General features: G+C 40.1%; 1 non-coding gene across 1 annotated transcript; it reads left to right on the top strand.

Moving 5' to 3' along the window:
* Positions 1 to 19046: 19046 nt before the first annotated feature.
* Trnat-ugu lies at positions 19047 to 19120 on the top strand. The gene has a single exon. It is a non-coding gene; the product is annotated as a tRNA-Thr (tRNA).
* The last annotated feature ends 335 nt before the right edge of the window (positions 19121 to 19455 follow it).

Below are 19455 nucleotides of genomic sequence, written 5' to 3'. Positions count from 1 at the left end.
TTCTTGAAAAGGTTTCTGTATGATGATCTAGGACTGACACTAGATATAATTCTAATGACTCGTTTCTGAATTTTGAAAATGTTCTCTTTGTGAATGGAAGTAGGCCGAATAAACTAAATTCTTCATTTTTAAATCTCCTATTTCTGCTCTCATGTGTACTGCAAAAGTAGCTGAACTAAGGAGTTCCATTAATTCTGGAGTGTGAGTTTTCCAATTTGTTGCCCTAAAAACTTGACACTGTCTACAGCTTTAATTTCATTGTTTGAATGCATTATACTTATAGGGTAAGGTATTCTTTGTGAGGTACTAAACTGTATGTACTGGGTCTTGTCAAAATTCTGTGACAATCCATTTCCTGTGATACTTACAAGTATTTCATTAGCTGATTGCTCAGTGAGATCAAGGGTACTGTATTTATACCAATACTTGTATCATCTGCAAATAAAGCAAAATTTGCATTTTGTGACACTGCATATGGAAGGTCATTAATATATAATAGGACCAACAACAGACCTAAAATAGAGCCCTGGGGCATCCCTTGTCTGATGGTTTCATATATATTTCGAATGACTAAACTTTTGTATAAGGATATCATGCTTAACACAATCAAAAGCTTTAGCCAGATCACAAAATATCCCAAATGGTAATAACATTTGATTTATTGATTCTAACATATCATTTGTAAAAGTGAATATAGCTTGATCAGTTGACAATGTCCGCCCCGGTAGCTGAGTGGTCAGCATGACAGACTGTCAATCCTAAGGGCCCGGGTTCGATTCCCGGCTGGGTCGGAGATTTTCTCCGCTCAGGGACTGGGTGTTGTGTTGTCCTAATCATCATCATTTCATCCCCATCGACGCGCAGGTCGCCGAAGTGGCGTCAAATCGAAAGACCTGCACCAGGCGAACGGTCTACCCGACGGGAGGCCCTAGCCACACGACATTTCCATTTTTTTTTTCCAGTTGACAATCCTTCCCGAAATCCAAACTGATTGTGAATGAGAATATTTTTCTGTACTAAGTATTTATAAAGTCTATTGTACATAACCCTTTCAACACTTTTGAAAATATTGCCAATAATGAAATGAGATGGAAGTTTTCCTGATGGTTTGTCTCCTTTTTTGTGTAATGGTTTGACAATAGCATAATTAAGCCTATCTAGAAAAGTACCACTGTGGAGGGATTCATTACATAAGTAACTCAGTATGACACAAAGTTCTGAGGAGCAATATTTAATTATGGTAGTGCTGATTTCATCATAACCACTGGAACGTTTGTTTTTAAGAGAGCTAATAATATTAGAAATCTCTTTTGGTGGTGTATGCTGTAGTTGAATTTTGTCAAACTTCAGCGGAAATGCATTTTTTAAATATTTTAAACTGTCTTCTGAGGAACTATGCAAACCTAAGTTGTCTGCTACTGAAAGGAAAAAGTTGTTGAAAGTGTCTGTAGTTTTGGAAGTATCTCTAATCAACTCATTAATTACATTTAACCTAATTTCCTCATTTACCTGATTAGTTTTTCCTGTTTCATTTTTTACTGTGTTCCATATAGATTTGACCTTGTTATTAGAGGCATTTATTTTTTCTTGAAAATAAATACATTTTGAGGTTCTGATTACTTTGTTTACGATTTTACAATATAATTTGTAATGTGATTTTTTCCCATGACATTAAGTACAGTCTTCTTTTTGTTTTGAAAGATACTTTTATTCCACTTGTAATCCAAGGTTTTGAAACATTTAATCTATTTGCTTTGATTACTTTCTTAGGGCAGCAGTTTTCAATTTGACCTATGACCATATTAGAAAAACAGTGATATTTTTCATTTATCCCGGGTGAATTTTATACATTTTTCCAGTCTGTATTCCTCAAACAGTTTCTTATAACTTCAATTCCTGTTTCATTTATTATTCATATAGTTTCCCACTTCCCGTTATTAGTTAAATCAGACCCCACTGTGTTAAATGTAAGCAACTTGGCATCTTGATCTGAAAGGCCATTAAATACTGGATTTATACTATGATTTGCTAGTGTGATAGTGTCTTTGAAAATATTATCAATAGCAGTGCTGCTGGTACCCATAACCCTAGTTGGAAACTGTACTAAGGAAATGAGATTATAATAAGTGGTAAGAGACTCTAGTATGGATCTTGAGTAACTATCCACCAGAAAATTTAAATTAAAATCTCCACTTAGTATGAGTTCATTATTTTTAGAAGTCAATAAATTTAATACTGCATCAATCTGTTTAGTGAATAGCTGGATATTAGCAGTTGGAGCCCTGTATATTGTGACTATAATTAATTTTCTTTTGTGAATTTCTACTTTTGTGACCCATGCTTCAAAATGCTTATCACTACGGTATTTAAGAATGTGAATGATTTTATAATTGTGACCCTTTCTAATGTAAGTGACAACTCCTCCTTTCTCCATCTCTTTTCTACAATACTTTGAAGCTAATGTATACCCTTCCATATTAAGCACTTCAATTTCACTACCTAAATGATGTTCCAAAATACAAATAATATCAACAGGCTTTGTAGACTGTAGCTCATCTACACAGATCTGAAATTCATTAATTTTGTTTTTTAAACCTCTGATATTCTGATATAGTAAATTTACTGTTACTTTTCTTTTGTCTTCACAAGTATTATGCTTAACATTTTCAGATACATCTTGTTGCAATATTGAATGTGTAGATGAAGAGCTTAACCTAAAAAAGAACTACTTCCATGAGTTTCAGTGTCCTCCCTTAGAGAATTTGCTATCAACTTGAAAGTATTTAACCAAAATGGTATCCTTTTATTCTGTGAAAGTAGACCTTAGCACATACCTTTCAAACCTATCCAGTATAATCTTCCCTGAGATGCAGGCCATGCAAAGTAAAGCCCCACCTACATATAGTGTCAACAGGAACCAAAGCAATATACCAGAAACAATATTGGTTCTGAGGTGATACCTTGAGGTACTCCTACGCTAATATGTTTGACATCTGGAAACTGTTTCACTACAAATTGTGATTTGTTTGAAATCTATGTTACCCCTACTCTTTGTTCGCTGTTTGTCGGATATATTCCGCAATCTACTGTACAGGGCATAGTTGGGGTTATTTTGTACCGCCATCAGCTACTATGTGACCTAGTCCACTCTACGAATGAAGCGAGTGAGGAAAAAAATTTGTCTCTGCATCAACCTCAATTCCTCTCTTAGTATTCTCACGATCTTCACGTGATGTATATGGTGAACCTGAAATCCACCGAAAAAATTTCAGAGATTGTTCAGGTATACTATCTGAGTATTTTGATAGAAGGGACCTGTGATCTTTATACAGTAATTGCAGCTCGTTTGCTTTTTTATCCCCTTTTAACTTTGCGTTCGTATTGCACTGAAAATACCTACACAACAGTGCAAAATGTCGCAGGAATGCTCTATGTATCTTGTTCGCAACCAATGTGTTATATTTACTCGCGGTATTTGCAGCTGACAGCAGTAATGACCGCTTTAATCTTCACTTTCAAGTTTGCATTCAATGCAAGTATTGTCTGTGGAAATCTTCCAAGCACACCTAAGTCTTTTCTACTGATTGTTTCACATTTTCATTCAAATTAGTATCTCTCCGTTGTATCATGACCACATGTTTAAATGGTGTGACGAACTCCAGTAGTTATTACAGAAAGGTTATTCCGGTGTGGTAAATGTCACTCACACGCTTATGACGTTCAATTATACCTTTGTGCAAGTCCAACAAAACTGTGTTCAATCATTTAGCACGTAAAGGTCAATTTACTTGTCTTACCAGTGTGGGCGCAGAGTGTAGGTTTGAAACCTGACTCATCTAAAACGTTCTCATCCTTATTTCCCCTCAATTCAGAGAATCTTCTGCACCATTAATGCTGAACGGCACATAAATAACAGTTTCTTCTTCCGCAAAGAACTTGGGGATAATTCTGCGTCATCACCTATAATGGACTGAATACACAACTGCAGTCTGTAAAAAGACGTCAGTGCCACTGCAGTCACTACAGAAATATCGTCTTCTCAGTCTCTGCACTCCCTCTTATTTGTTTTTAACTCTTTTACTACTACCTGAAGAGTCCAGCAGAAATACTTGTTCTCAACAAAGCAAAATTCTCTCTGTACCATCAAATAACACAGCCATCTTCTCCAAATCGTCTCCTGTATCGGGAACCTGACCGTGGAACAACCTTCCTCAGAATGTCAGAGAAATTAAACTTCTTTCAAACTTCAAAAAACAGATAATGTTCCACCTTCTATCACGATAGCCATCTCTGCCACATCCTGTGCAGCTCATCCTCGTCAGTTCCCCTCCTCCACAACTTTCCCCGACCCCTTGTTTCCTTGGAGCCATTGTCATTGTCATTTCAATCCTCCACTCTTCCTTTATCCATTCCACCACTGATAATTCTAAACATGGCTTCACATGTTTTAAGCTAATCTATATCATTCTAAATGCGATTTACTGTTATTGTTATTATTAGTGTAAATTACTGTTCTTATTATCTTTATTGTTATTATTATTGGGAATGATTTGTAATATCTTTGGTATGTGTTGTTATTGGTCAGATGTAAGAGAGCGCCTTATGGTCCTAATCTGGTCAGGCTAAATACTCTGTGGAACTCCGTCCGAACAGGCCACAGAAGGTCCAAGGTTCCGACCGACCGCTGTGACATACTCAACCGAAAGGCGTCACTGGATGCGGATATGTGATTAGTTCACCACTCTCCCGGGCGTTGTCACTCTCCGTGACCAGGGTCGCAATTTCTCAGCAAGCAGCTTCTCAATTGGCCTCAGAAGGACTGAGTTCACTCCTCTCGCTAACGGCACTCGGCAGATCAGGCTAAATAGACAATAAATAAATAAATCTGTTTTTATAGGTTATCTGTCTCGAGCTGACTGCAATGTCATTAAAAAGAATTACATCAGGCGGGTTTCGATTTTATTTACAAAGCATCTTCTGTGGCATTAGTGTTTCTTTACATAGTCTGCACCTTCCCCACTTGCAGGCAGTGGTTGACGTCGACAGGCTTCATTTCACATCTGCAGTTTTTGGAATTTGGTTTATTTCTTGTGCTGCACTATTTAAATTGACTTTCTTAACTGTTTTCCATTAATCACTGCACGAATCCTTGGCCGGTTCCTGTGGACTGAGAAGTGGCTGCAGATCGGTGAGATATTTTGTGGTTAGGAACGTCTTCAATTCTCATTAAGTTCTTTGCATATATGGTGATTTCCGATCTTGCGTACAGCTGCTTCAAGATTCCTTTTGCAGTTCCAAGCTGACAAAATCAATCTTCCGTCACATTCATAACAACAGCCAACAGACTGCACTTGTTGACCCGCTCTTTGTCCACGTCGGGAATCGGAACTCGCAGAGTTTCACCCAAAGACACAGAAGGAACTTTTTGTCTGAATCCCTTTTCATTTTTTTTGCCTGAATCTCGAGGTTCAATTTCGATTCCGTTTTACTTTGGATAGGTTTCTCAATATGGAAGCAAATACTGCAACAAATGCTAACCTTATAACTATCTACTTCGTCTCCGTCATCGTCTCTAGGAGAACGTCCGCAGATGGCATGAACGTTTCGGCCACACTTTCGACTTGTATGAGCACATGTCGATTCTTTTAAGCAGACCCAACAGATAATCAGAAAAAGAAGTGTTTCCGGTGAGCATGGAAGGTTCATCGATAACCATGGCTTCATCAGTGTCTTAGTTTCCTCCATCATGGACTGCATTCTCATCTGTCTTCTGCAGGGAGCTGTGCCCCTTGCATTGATCTGTCTTGTCTTTCTTTCTGCTGTTGGGTTGTTTGTACGCTATCTATTATCTTCCCAGCTATTCCTCAATATCTACTTCTTGTAAACGTTGTCAGGCAGGGACGATGTCGAGAGACCTACTCCAGCTTTGCAGCCTAACAGATCTTCGCATGGTGACCTGTTCATCGCAGAATGAAAAGCTCTGTTTTTCATAAGTTAGACGAAACGCAGTCCGTAATTCCAGAGCTAGTTTCCTCATCTTGCATCAAAGCACAGAGCATATTTTCATTGTCCTGATTTGCTCTTTCTACGCTCCTCTGAGTGGCGTGGCTTACCATGAATGATATTTAAGGAGGGCCAGTACTCCTTTAGGCTTCTTAACACGTTGTTTGCAAATCCCCTTGCTGTTATCGGGCTGTAGAATGGTTGGACATCAAGTAAAGTAAATATGTTAACCAAATTGTGGACTACTTCTTTCGCTCTCTTTGATTTTAGAGCCCTGAGAACTACAGACTTAGTGAGATTACCTTGGTTTCGGTTACGAAAACACAATTTTTAACATTACTGGCTCTTACTTGAGATAAATCATCGCAGAACAGTCGTTGCATGTCAGCATGGCGTGATTTATGTCTTGGCACTATGCTTCCTTCCAAAATGTGATACAAGAACAACGGGAAAGGATAACGGGAGAGCGTCTGTGGAACTTCAGCCGGATGCTAAACACCGAAAAACTATTATGGTGACATCCGTGGCGTGATAGTTAAAAGTCGTACAACAATTCGTTGTCTTCGCAACTATTAAACGAAGACGTGAGCGCCACCGGGAACAGTGAGGGCGGGAAAAAATGACGGGCTGAGCCTATTACGTACATTGCCAACAGACAATCCAACAAAGAATGTAATGCTTAGGCAGTGTAAAAAATATCAATCTTTTCATAATTTGACTTAGATTTTAGGCTTTCTATACATTACCTAGGCATTCTCTGGTATACCGGATTTCACACAATGGCGATGAAACACCCCCTCCCCTCCCCCTCCCCCCACAGACACATACGTACACTGATCAACCAGAACGTTACGACCCCCTACCAACTCGCCAGTATGTCCATCTTTGGCACGGGTAACAGCGGCGACTCGTCATAGCATGGAAACAGTGAGGCCTTGGTAGGTCGCCGGAGGGAGCTGGCGCCACACCTCACACACAAGTCACCTAATTTCCGTAAATTCCGGGGAGATGGGCGATGAGCTCTGACGCCACTTCAATGACATCCCAGATGTGTTCGAGTAGGTTCAAATCTTGCGAGTTGCAAGGCCAGCACATCAATTGGAACCCGCCACTGTGTTCCTCGAACCACTCTATCACACTCCTGGCCTTGTGGCATGGCCCATTATATTGTTGAAAGATGCATTGCCGTCGAGAAACATAATAGTCATAAGGGGGGTACGTGATCTGCAACCAGTGCACGATACTCCTTGGTCTTCATGGGGCCTCGCACGATCTCCACTGGACCCATGACGCCCACTTGAATGTTCCCCAGAGCATAATGAATTCCCCGCCGGCTTGTCTCCGTCTCGTAGCACAGTCTCAAGCATTTGTTCCCCTTGAAGACGACGGATTCGCTCCCTCCCATCGGCATGATGAAAAAGGTATCAGGATTTATCAGATCATGCAACGCTCTGTCTCTGTGCCAACGTCCAGTGCCGATGGTCACGTGCCCATTTCAGCCGTAGTTGTCGTCTTAACATTGGCATATGCATGAGTCGTCGGCTGCGGAGGCCCGTCGTTCGGGGTGTTTGGTGCATACTTGTACTCTGCTCAGCATTAAAGTCTGATGTTAATTCCGCCACAGTTCGCTACCTGTCATGTTGTACCAGTCTGCCCACCGTACGACGTTCGACATCTGTAATGAGGGGCGGCTGCCCATCCCCACGACGACTGGACGTGGTCCGCGTATTGAAGACACTCACCACAGCACTCCTCGAACATCCGACAAGTCGTAAAGTTTCCGAAATGCTTTTGCCGAGCCTCCCGGCCATCACAATGTGCCCTCAGTCAAACTCAGGTAATGCGCCTTCCCCATTCTACAGAGGGACAGCACACTCACTGATACTAAACGTACCGTGCATGTGTGTGATTGGTAGTCATACCATCGCATGGACGGGTTGATGTCGGTAGTAGGTCGATGGTCATAATGTTCCGCCAAATGATATTCCAAGTAGCAAACTGCTACATGACAATTATTTTTCCTTTGTTGATTGCATTTAGTTTTCCGGAAGACAATATACTGTAAACGTCAGCAGACACAGTAGTCTGCTACACTGATAACGTGGATTTTGGAACTTAGGACGCTTTCCGAGGCATAATTTTATGTTTCGTCTTTATCTCAGGGAGACATCACTAGAAGCCATGGAGGTAAGTTTTGAATGGTAAAAAGTTAAGTACTTCGACTAGTACCATTAAAAAGAACACACAAACTCTTCATTCGTATTAGCATAACAATTGTCGTGCCTGCATAAAACGGTTTAAAACCGCGTCAGATTTTACGCCCTTTGCTCAAAAAAGTTAAATATCATCAAATGGGTAAAAGCCAGATGTCAAACACGGAGCTGTATGATCGACCTGTTACATTCCACAAACTCCACCAACTGTGGAGAATATGAAAAGAGTTTTCTCAATAGGACGAAATGGTCGCAGCAGCGTAGATTCACGAGACATAGGAAAATTAAATATATTTACATATACTTTCTGCTTCCTGTGAGTTCATAATTTTTAGGTAACAATGTGAGCTGACCAAATACCGTCACACTTCTGTTTGTAAGCGGAATCATAAATAATCCACCACCTGTTTCTCACTCTTATACTGGGAAGCTTTCCACTCGCTAAAGGTCAGGTGTAATTACTGTTAACGAGGCAATGGCCATTAAATAAAAATGTATGCATATGAAAATCCGCAGTATCACCTATTTACACATTTATGTGTGTTGAGAGGTTGTTAGTAGTCACAGTACTTTCGTCGAATATTTAACTATTAGCAATTATCAAATGAGTTCTAAACAATATTAACGAGTAATGAGAACCATGACAGCTGTATTGATACACATTTATTACGTCACGACCAGTTTTGTTCGATAGAACATCATTAGTTTACCGAGTTGTGCCATTATCGTGATTTAACAGGTCCAATTGTTTTATGTTAGGGGCAAAATCTGGAAATGACGATCATATAAACATTCTGACAACCGTGTGGCAGAATACTTGAGGAAATTTTTATTTCTCGTCCGTGTACTGTCCAATTCCTGACTTTCGGACACCAAGCTCTCGCTTCGTACGTATTAAATTTCATATTTCCACCGTTAGCTTCACACTACATTCCTGCTGTAGAGTCAACATGAAAACTAGCTCAATGAATGCAGACGTTGCATCAACCAAGAAAAGAACTGCTTCGAACAGCACAATTGCTGCAACTGACATTATTGCTACTCATTTTGAAACTCGGCTTAGCCAAAGAAGAAAAGCAAAGAAAAGAATGCTTGAATACGAAGAGTATGCACATGGTTTCCACAAGTTCACGCAACTAAGATAAGGCCTAATACAAACACTGTCAAATCTTTACTTCAGGTTTCTTATGACTTACATTTTGGAAACTATATGAACCGTTTCCCCACAAACCACTCACGTTAGAGTGCTGTGTGTATGGTATGCAACTTGTCAATGCTGTAGTGCAACATTCTAAGGAAGGAAAGTTTATTTAGTAAAACAGTAAGGCAAGTGTGTAATGGAAAAGACCTAAAATTTGGTGAATTTTTCACAGATATTTGGTGAACTGTGAAAACCCAGCAAAATATTAACATTGTCCCACGGTTATTTGCAATAAAGTTATATCACACTTCGTGTAAAAATCCATTAATTTCGTTCAGATAGAGTCTATTTTTTTTTAAAAAAAAAGGACATTTGTCCTCATCTTGTTGGAAACTTTTTAATTGTTTATAATTCAAAAGTATAACGTCAATAAAAATGTTTTGTTTGAAAGTATTACTATTTTGCGTATGCCCCCTTTAATATTTGGTGCGTTATTTCTTAATAAAAGTATTTTGGGCAGTAACCGCGACGTCGTCTATCTCTCTCTCGATGTTCATATCACGAAGACTTAAATGCAGCACTGCTTCTCAAAAAATGGTTCAAATGGCTCTGAGCACTATGGGACTTAACTTCTGAGGTCAGCAGTCCCCTAGAACTTAGAACTACTTAAACCTAACTAACCTAAGGACATCACACACATCCATGCCCGAGGCAGGATTCGAACCTGCGACCGTAGCGGTCGCGCGGCTCCAGACTGCAGCGCCTAGAACCGCTCGGCCACCCCGGCCGGCCACTGCTTCTCCCTTCTTGTTATAACGACTGTCACTAACGTGCGACAAGCATCTATGCAAAGCGTAGCCGCCCAAAAACCAAGAATTGTCTGAGTTCCCCGCTCTTAGTAGCGACCTAAAATAAAAACACAACCGATAATTCAGCATCGTTAAAGGTGGAACGCTCTGGAACTGACTAGTTTCGCCAACCACTTTCGCCACCTCGAGTTGCGCATGCACATTGACTAGTAGGATGCTTTCGAAACCTAGTTTCACAATGTTCCGTGTAAACTAGGCTTTAAAAACAGAGTTTTAGACTAATAATACTTCAAAACACAATATGCCTTTTTACGAAGAAGCGAATCCATTTATAGGCCCCTCTAAGAGCAGTTCACTCTTATTGTGTATGGGGGAAATGCAGTTTGGTAAGGTCGGTAATGATCGGCTATGGACTGTACAGATTTCCCGAGCACGTGTGGAGAGAATATTTCTTTTGAGGGGAGGCAATGTTTCTGGAAAGGCCGAACCGGTCACAGTGTACAGTTGGCCGGTTTTCTGACAGGCGCTGTGGCTTGGATCCGTCACGCCCCATAGCGGCGACGAACTTAGTGTGCTGCGCCGCAAACTTTATGTTTGTCTCGTCCATGTTCACCTAGTTAGTGATAGACCATTGACTCAGCCGGCAGCCAGGCAAGGAAATCGTCCGTGGCAGTATAGGAGAACCATCCCTGTGTCCTATCGACTGGGCTTTGGAAAACACGAGAAACTTAATGCAGGGTTGTTGGAATTGGTCTCTGCCCTATACTGCTCAGGTAGCATCCGAATACCCATCAAAATAAACAGAGGAGCACTAACAATAAGCATTATAAATTTGATATTAATAAGAATTTAATTTAAATCATTTTTACTTCTAGTTAAAGAACAATACCAAAGTTCCGAATTACTTATGAATTACTCGACATAGGTAGAATTCGGTATCAGTTTTGTCTTAAGGAGTTTATCACTTCCTCAGATATCTCGACACATTGGACTCCTTTGTAAAAGGTATTTTCATGACGACCACTTGTCTGAAACCCTCACCAAACGACATAACGGTTTCATCTGCGAAAAACAAAACAAATTTTTTTCTTCATTTTTGCAATTGTTTCTGTAAATGTTAACTCAATAATCGTGATCTGTTTACTGTGACATTTGGCCAATCAAATCGGTTATGAATCCTAGACAAGTTCAAAAGTTGAAACAAGTATCCGGCAGAACAGATTTCTGCTTTGTGCAAATGGAGAAGCAAAAGTTCTGCTTTCAGTGACATAGTTGAGAAATAATGAGAATTTTTATTATTTTGTGACATTTTGCGTTCTATAAAAATGCAAATATAAATTGTTTTGCTGCAGTTCTCAAGTTAGATAACGCCTCGCTAAGAAAACCTGTTATGCACCTGTGTGAGTTTTGATGCTATAACATTTGTATGAAATTTCTAGTGTAGATCTGTTGTGAGGGGAATCAGGTGGAAGAATTTAAACATCACTGAACAAACTTGGACTGCTTCTGTTTTACTGGAAGGGTTCAGAAATTGAACCATTCGATAGTGCGATCAAATTACTTGTAGACAACAAGGTTGTATGAGTCAATCTCATTATCTGTCCTATCCATTTACGTATATTTTGTAACATTAGCGTTCATTGCCAATGAAGGCATAGTTTTTAACACTCGTAAATTAATTGTCTTAAAAGCTAGGCATTGTTGTGGGTACCGACAACCAAAGTGGTTTGCAAAAGCGTTGACGTGTGTCGCCGTGTTAGCAATGTGCGTTCGCGTTTTGTGTGTTATGCAATCGTCAGGCCTTTTCGTATAGATAAAGTGAATTATCTAGTCCTGTGGCATCAACTGATGGTTACTTCATTCAAATTTAGTACCACTGCAATCTTCTTTGTGTTTATTGTAGAAATAATCGGGATTAAATATCTCTTAATGATGTGGACTTAATAATTTTAGAATTTAGTAATCTCTACCTCATAGCAGAGCTAAATAATCCCGTGACGCGTGCAGTAACCGAAAATAGCATTATAACATTAAATGATCTAATCAGGTTACATCCTAATGGAATTGGTATTTATTCAGAAAACCTGACATTAAGCAGTTCTTTTCTTCTTCAATACGAGAATCAGTTAAGCGATGCTATATAGTATGAATAATTATGAAGAAATTGTTATTGATTTTTCTTTCATTCGTTGTTTTTATTTTCCCGTTTTTCATTAATTTCTTGCTGAATATGTGATAACAACTGCATTGTGTTGGTTATACCCGTAGTATAAAAACCATCAGTTGTACTTCGCTTAAAACGAAGTACAACATTCCGTATTTATATTATTTTTCATAGTGTAAGAACAAATTTCATACAATAAGCCATCTAAATTTAAAAAATCATCTTTTGTAAGAGGCATTTTCTGGCTAAACTAGTTATATAGTTCCAATATGATTAGCTTTGTCGTCTATCCAAGTAACGTTATTTCAAATTTTTTGACAGTGAACGCTAATGTTAGAAAATATACGTAAATATATAGGAAAGATAATTTTATGGACTTAAAAACGTTTTAAATTACAGGAAAATTAAAGAAGATATTTGTTTCGCATTGATACGGAAACGTACACAAATAATAGGACGTCTACGGACAATCACACAAATCTCTACAAGATTTGTACTTAGTCATATAACATGGTTACGTTCTAGATACTGTGTTCCAGCATGGTTGAATACTTACGAAACACTCGGACATTGTATGTTATAGCCTGTGTGTTTTTCTGTTGACTGATTGTTGCTTGCATCAGATGACAGTTGACTATCGTCGTCAAAGACCGTAAGGTGTTGGTGAACAACTTTTGGAAACAAATGTAGTTGTCAGAGACTAATGGGCAACACACATATTTGAAGTCAGCTGGTAGCAAAGGAATTTACGTAACAGAGTCGATGAGAAATATAGTGAAGACTAGTGGTACATAACATTTCTGAGAGCAATATTCACGAGCGCAGTTAGATATTAGCTAGTACCCACTGCCCCTCCACTACCTCGTTAACATTTCCGCCTAACTAAAATTCAGAAAAAATAATTTTCTTCGAACGTTTCCACCTTTAAAACGAAGGACTATATACAGGATTTCCATAATTAAAGTTCCAGTTTAAGAACTCTGTAGAAAGGGAATCAACGCTCAGAATGACGACAAATTTAAACAACATGTTACTAACACAGGGGGAAATGTCATGGTAAAAAAAGAAGCAAAAAATTTACCAATAGTTGACACTGTAAGCGTCTTAACGCAAATGGCAAATGGGAAATTAATCACAATGCGACGACTATGGTTTGAGCTGCGCATTACGCCAGCATTGCTGTTCAATGTGCATGACTGCACAAATTCAAAAAAATGGTTCGAACGGCTCTGAGCACTATGGGTCTTAACAGCTGAGGTCATCAGTACCCTAGAACTTAGAACTACTTAAACCTAACTAACCTAAGGACATCACACACATCCATGCCCGAGGCAGGATTCGAACCTGCGACGTAGCGGTCGCGCGGTTCCAGACTGCAGCGCCTAGAACCGCTCGGTCACTCCGGCCGGCTGACAAATAGCCAGACAATAGTTGTGGCACTGTTAGTTAGGTAAGCCATTCACCACGGCAAGGTCGTACCACATCCGAAGGGAAAAATCAGTTTTCAGTTGTCCTGAGTCTAAAATACACATAAAATGCATAATGACTTCCGTTTGTAATGGTCCTGGGGTCAACAACCCTATAAAAATAAAAATGACATGGATTTCTAATTGTTGTGAGACTAGCGTAAGACAAGCTTCCTATTCTGACCACCGTTTTCTGCCACAAGCAATCGAGAAACGAAATGTTCCACAACAGATCTGGGTGTCTGGGTGGTCATATTCAGAATGTGTTGCGCAATGCGTGCCTTCAATGCAGCTACGTTCGTAACTGGAGCACTGAACACAACATCTTTCAGATAACCCCGCCGCCAGAAGTCACACGGATTACGATCAGGTGATCTGGACGGCCAGGCCGCAAGGAAATGACAGCTGATAATTCTAGCATTTCCAAAATGCTTCTGAGCAGCTGCTTCACTGGTTGCGCAATGTGCGAAACAGTGCCATCTTGCACTAAAATGATCCTACCCACACATCGACCGTGTAGATAGGTTGGAATGACGTTGGTGTGCAAATGACTCCCATACGTTTCCCAGTGAGGTACAGATAACAGGACCCGCAGGACTTGTTGTTGTTGTTGTTGTTGTGGTCTTCAGTCCTGAGACTGGTTTATTGCAGCTCTCCCTGGTACTCTATCCTGTGCAAGCTGCTTCATCTCCCAGTACCTACTGCAACCTACATCCTTCTGAATCTGCTTAGTGTATTCATCTCTTGGTCTCCCTCTACGATTTTTACCCTCCACGCTACCCTCCAATACTAAATTGGTGACCCCTTGATGCCTCAGAACATGTCCTACCAACCGATCCCTTCTTCTGGTCAAGTTGTGCCACAAACTTCTCTTCTCCCCGATTCTATTCAATACCCCCTCATTAGTTATGTGATGTACCCATCTAATTTTCAGCATTCTTCTGTAGCACCACATTTCGAAAGCTTCTATTCTCTTCTTGTCCGAACTATTTATCGTCTATGTTTCAATTCCATACATGACTACACTCCATACTAATACTTTCAGAAACGACTTCCTGACACTTAAATCTATACTCGATGTTAACAAATTCATCTTCTTTAGAAACGTATTCCTTGCCATTGCCAGTCTACATTTTATATCCTCTCTACTTCGACCATCATCAGTTATTTTGCTCCCCAAATAGCAAAACACCTTTACTACTTCAAGTGTCCCATTTCCTAATCTAATTCCCTCAGCATCACCCGACTTAATTCGACTACATTCCATTATCCTCATTTTGCTTTTGTTGATGTTCATCTTGTATTCACCTTTCAAAACACTGTCCACTCCGTTCAACTGCTCTTCCAAGTCCTTTGCTGTCTCTGACAGAATTACAATGTCATCGGCGAACCTCAAAGTTTTTATTTCTTCTCCATCGATTTTAATACCTACTCCGAATTTTTCTTTTGTTTCCTTTACTGCTTGCTCAATATACAGATTGAATAGCATCGGGGAAAGGCTACAACCCTGTCTTACTCCCTTCCCAACCACTGCTTCCCTTTCATGTCCCTCGACTCTTATAACTGCCATCTGGTTTCTGTACAAATTGTAAATATCCTTTCGCTCCCTGTATTTAATCCCTGCCACCTTCAGAATTTGAAAGAGAGTATTCAACATTGTCAAACGCTTCCTGTAAGTTACAAATGCTAGAAACGTAGGTTTGCCTTTCCTTAATCTATTTTCTAAGATAAGTCGTAAGGTCAGTATTGCCTCACGTGTTCCAACATTTCTACGGAATCCAAACTGATCTTCCCCGAGGTCGGCTGTCAACACCTGCTTTCTTTGGGATTGGAATTATTATATTCTTCTTGAAGTCTGAGGGTATTTCGCCTGTCTCATACATCTTGCTCACCAGATTGTAGAGTTTTGTCAGGACTGGCTCTCCCAAGGCTATCAGTAGTTCTAATGGAATGTTGTCTACTCCCGGGGCCTTGTTTCTGCTTAGGTCTTTCAGTGCTCTGCCGAACTCTTCACGCAGTATCGTATCTCCCATTTCATCTTCATCTACATCCTCTTCCATTTCCGTAATATTGTCCTCAAGAACATCGCCCCTGTATAGACCCTCTATATACTCCTTCCACCTTTGAAAAAATGCAGCGCTACGGTAAACGATACCGTCATCCACACCACACAGAGTCCGTGCATGACACGGTGGTCGATGCATAGCGGCTAGTTTTCGTACAGAGAGTCGCCACCTGTCGGCCGGTCAGCCATTGCAAAATCGAGGGGCTCGCCCTGCAATCATTCTCACACGATTTTTCAGAAATTATTCTGTGAAAAAATTGTATTTTTGCTTTACTTGTAGCTTTATATGTCAGTTTTAAACATGGCTGCGTGGTCAGCGACTGGTTACAAAGTAGAATTAAAGCAATAACAAAGCTCCGTCGCAAAAATTAAAGTCTTTTGACCTAGTTTTCGGCACTACAATGAGTGCCTTCATCAGACGTAAGACATACAAAATGATTCAAATGGCTCTGAGCACTATGGGACTTAACATCTGTGGTCATCAGTCCCCTAGAACTTAGAACTACTTAAACCTAACTAATCTAAGGACATCACACACATCCATGCCCGAAGCAGCATTCGAACATGCGACCGTAGCGGTCACGCGGTTCCAGACTGAAGCGCCTAGAACCGCACGGCCACACCGGCCGGCCGTAAGACCTTCAAAGCAGCCTATAACATAAGTACAAAAATTACGGGGAAAATTTTTAAATGTAAGTGTAAGTACTGACTAACAGTACAAGAAAGAAACACTACTTACTTGTCACGTATAAAATTAATATCAAGTGATAACGCTTTAGTCACAAAATTGTTGAAATATAGTACATGGAAGACAAGCCGCTATGGGCTGCTCACATATGTCGAGCTACAGCTAGCATCAGACTGAGGTGCCCGCGTTAGCAATATTATTGCGGGCAGCTGAACATTACACCAAGAGTGCCATCTAAATGGTTCAAATGGCTCTGAGCACTATGGGACTTAACATCTATGGTCATCAGTCCCCTAGAACTTAGAACTACTTAAACCTAACTAACCTAAGGACAGCACACAACACCCAGCCATCACGAGGCAGAGAAAATCCCTGACCCCGCCGGGAATCGAACCCGGGAACCCGGGCGTGGGAAGCGAGAACGCTACCGCACGACCACGAGATGCGGGCAGAGTGCCATCTAGTGGCCGCAAATACAAACAGGCTACTTAACATTCAGAATATAGACAGACGAATATTATGATGAACATTATTTAGTACAGGGTGTAAAAGGCGATATTTTATCTGACAGCAGCAGACATGGTAACATTTTGTCTACATAACAGCTTAGAAGTACAGTTTGAAGGCTGAAAAGGCCATTATAGATTTACAAAGGGGCCTGAATGACTCAGCGTGTAGAAAAACGATATAACATGAGATGCAGCCATTATCACCCATTTAATAAACAAAAAATTGTGAGTCGACTTAGATACAAAAAACATTTCGGTAACTGCACGAGGAAACACGAAGTCAAATATCAAATAGCGGCATTATACCGTTGAAGAAGCTTTTATTACGTAATTGTAGCTGCTCCATAAGAATGAGGTCATCATTTCGAGAATCTCTAATTTACACCCTTTCTTCTTGGTGTGCAAAATGTTGATTTCGTGAACAATTTTATGCACGTGACCTGTAATCAGAAGGTGATCGGCAAAAACCGAATTTTGGATGCTAGTGCCATTTTTTCTTAAAATATGTTCCTTGTATCTGACTGTAAAGGCACGTCCTGTTTGTTCTATGTAGTAAGAAGAGCAGGTGTCGCAGAAAATCTTACAGACACCAGAGTTTTCCAAAGAGGAACGAGCCAATTTTAAATTATGAATAATTTTTTTCAAACTATTATTGGTTTCTTTTATATATCAGGTTCATGATGATGTTCCCACAATTTCGTTAATGGTCATAGTTATTGTGATATTTACATGGAAGTAAGACAGTGCGCGAAATTCAAAAAAATGTTGCAGTGAAAAATAAGCGTCACAGTGATTTTGCGTTTGGTGCATATTAGATAATTGTTGGTGCGTACGAAATTTAGCTAACATATTGAATTTTTCTTTAGATTTGGGCGTAGGTATCTGTCATCCATCGAGAAAACTGATCTGATGTAGCACACTCATTTGCAATCGCTCCGCGCCAACGATAAAGCCACAGTAAAATATACACAGCATTCCTCATATTTCATAAACGGTTTGAGATATCGAAAGGATATATTTTCAAATGCTAGTACGACAAGAGGACAGTATTTTTCAATTATTAGGTAAAACTTCATTATTTACCGTGTTATTCCACTAACTATAGTCTTTTTCGATGAAAGAATGTAATGTTCAAGGACCATCGATAGCTGGTGAAACAAGAAATGCTGTGGGTTTTGCAACAACATAAATGAGGAGACTAAACGCTTACTTTGTACCGAGGATGTGATTTTTCATAAGCTACTGACATTAATTTTCCTCAGTTTCACACTTAATAAACCACTGTTTCAGAATTATCTTGCAATTGGGGCTGCACAACATTTTAGTGAAGTGACACTGTGTGAACACAGCCATGTGTTTGCTAAAAAAGCAAATTTTGACTTGGCAAGAGAAGAAATGTAAGTTTTACTCGAATTTCGCGCTTCATGATGATTCTCTGAAAGTTACAAATGTATAAAAATCCAGGTGAAAATAAATCGGTGCGTTTTCAGCAGAATTCTTTTTAGATATTAATAAAAGCAGAGGAGACAGATCTTTCTGAATGGTCACCATGCAAGTGTAGGCGTGGAGGAGCTCCACTTATATTTACAAAAAGTTAGAGTGGCTTTAGTTTAGAACGACACTTCCCCTCCAGCGCTCGACGTTTCCCCTACACCACCTGCCCGTGACCGCCACACCTCCGCTCTCCCCATGATTGCCTAGCCGACTGTGAATTTCTGACCATGTTATTCTGTGCAGACTCTGCCTTTGCAGAGTGGAGTGGTACTGGTTTATGTACGTGCAGATTTTCCGTTGCTCGTATTCTGTGTTTTCACAAGTCCTTCGAGAGTAAAATGGGCTTTGTCTGTCCACAGAATGTTGCACGGTCATTCATTGCCCACTTCCACGCCAGCAAGAAATTCCAGAGCGAACTTTTGTCTTGCTGGCAGGTCAGCAGGAAGCACTTTCTGAACATGGGCAGAATAGCCCATTCGCACTATTCATCTGTGTCCTCGGTGGCTCAGGTGGATAGAGCGTCTGCCATGTAAGCAGGAGATCCCGGGTTCGAGTCCCGGTCGGGGCACACATTTTCAGCTGTCCACATCGAGGTATGTCAACAACACCTGTCGGCAGCTGAGGGTTTCACTTAGTCATCATTTATTCCAGGGAAAAGCTTCACGGTCATCAACAGTATTCTGTTCTTTCGAGAATGGTTACTGTCTTCATACGGTTTGTAAATCACTTGATTGCTTGGATCCACACTTCTGAACTAGCATAAACTGGAATACTACAGATTGCCAATGCTTTGTGTTTGATCACTACTATTACTACTACTACTACTACTACTATTATTAGTTCTGCTGCTGCTGTTAATACTATTAATAAGAATAGTAAAATAATAATAATAATACAGTGTAG

This window comes from Schistocerca americana, chromosome 3, assembly GCF_021461395.2.
Source record: "Schistocerca americana isolate TAMUIC-IGC-003095 chromosome 3, iqSchAmer2.1, whole genome shotgun sequence".
NCBI classification, from domain to species: Eukaryota; Metazoa; Arthropoda; class Insecta; order Orthoptera; family Acrididae; genus Schistocerca; species Schistocerca americana.
The sequence above is the reverse complement of the archived record's forward strand: the minus strand, read 5'-3'. Positions and strand labels throughout refer to the sequence as shown.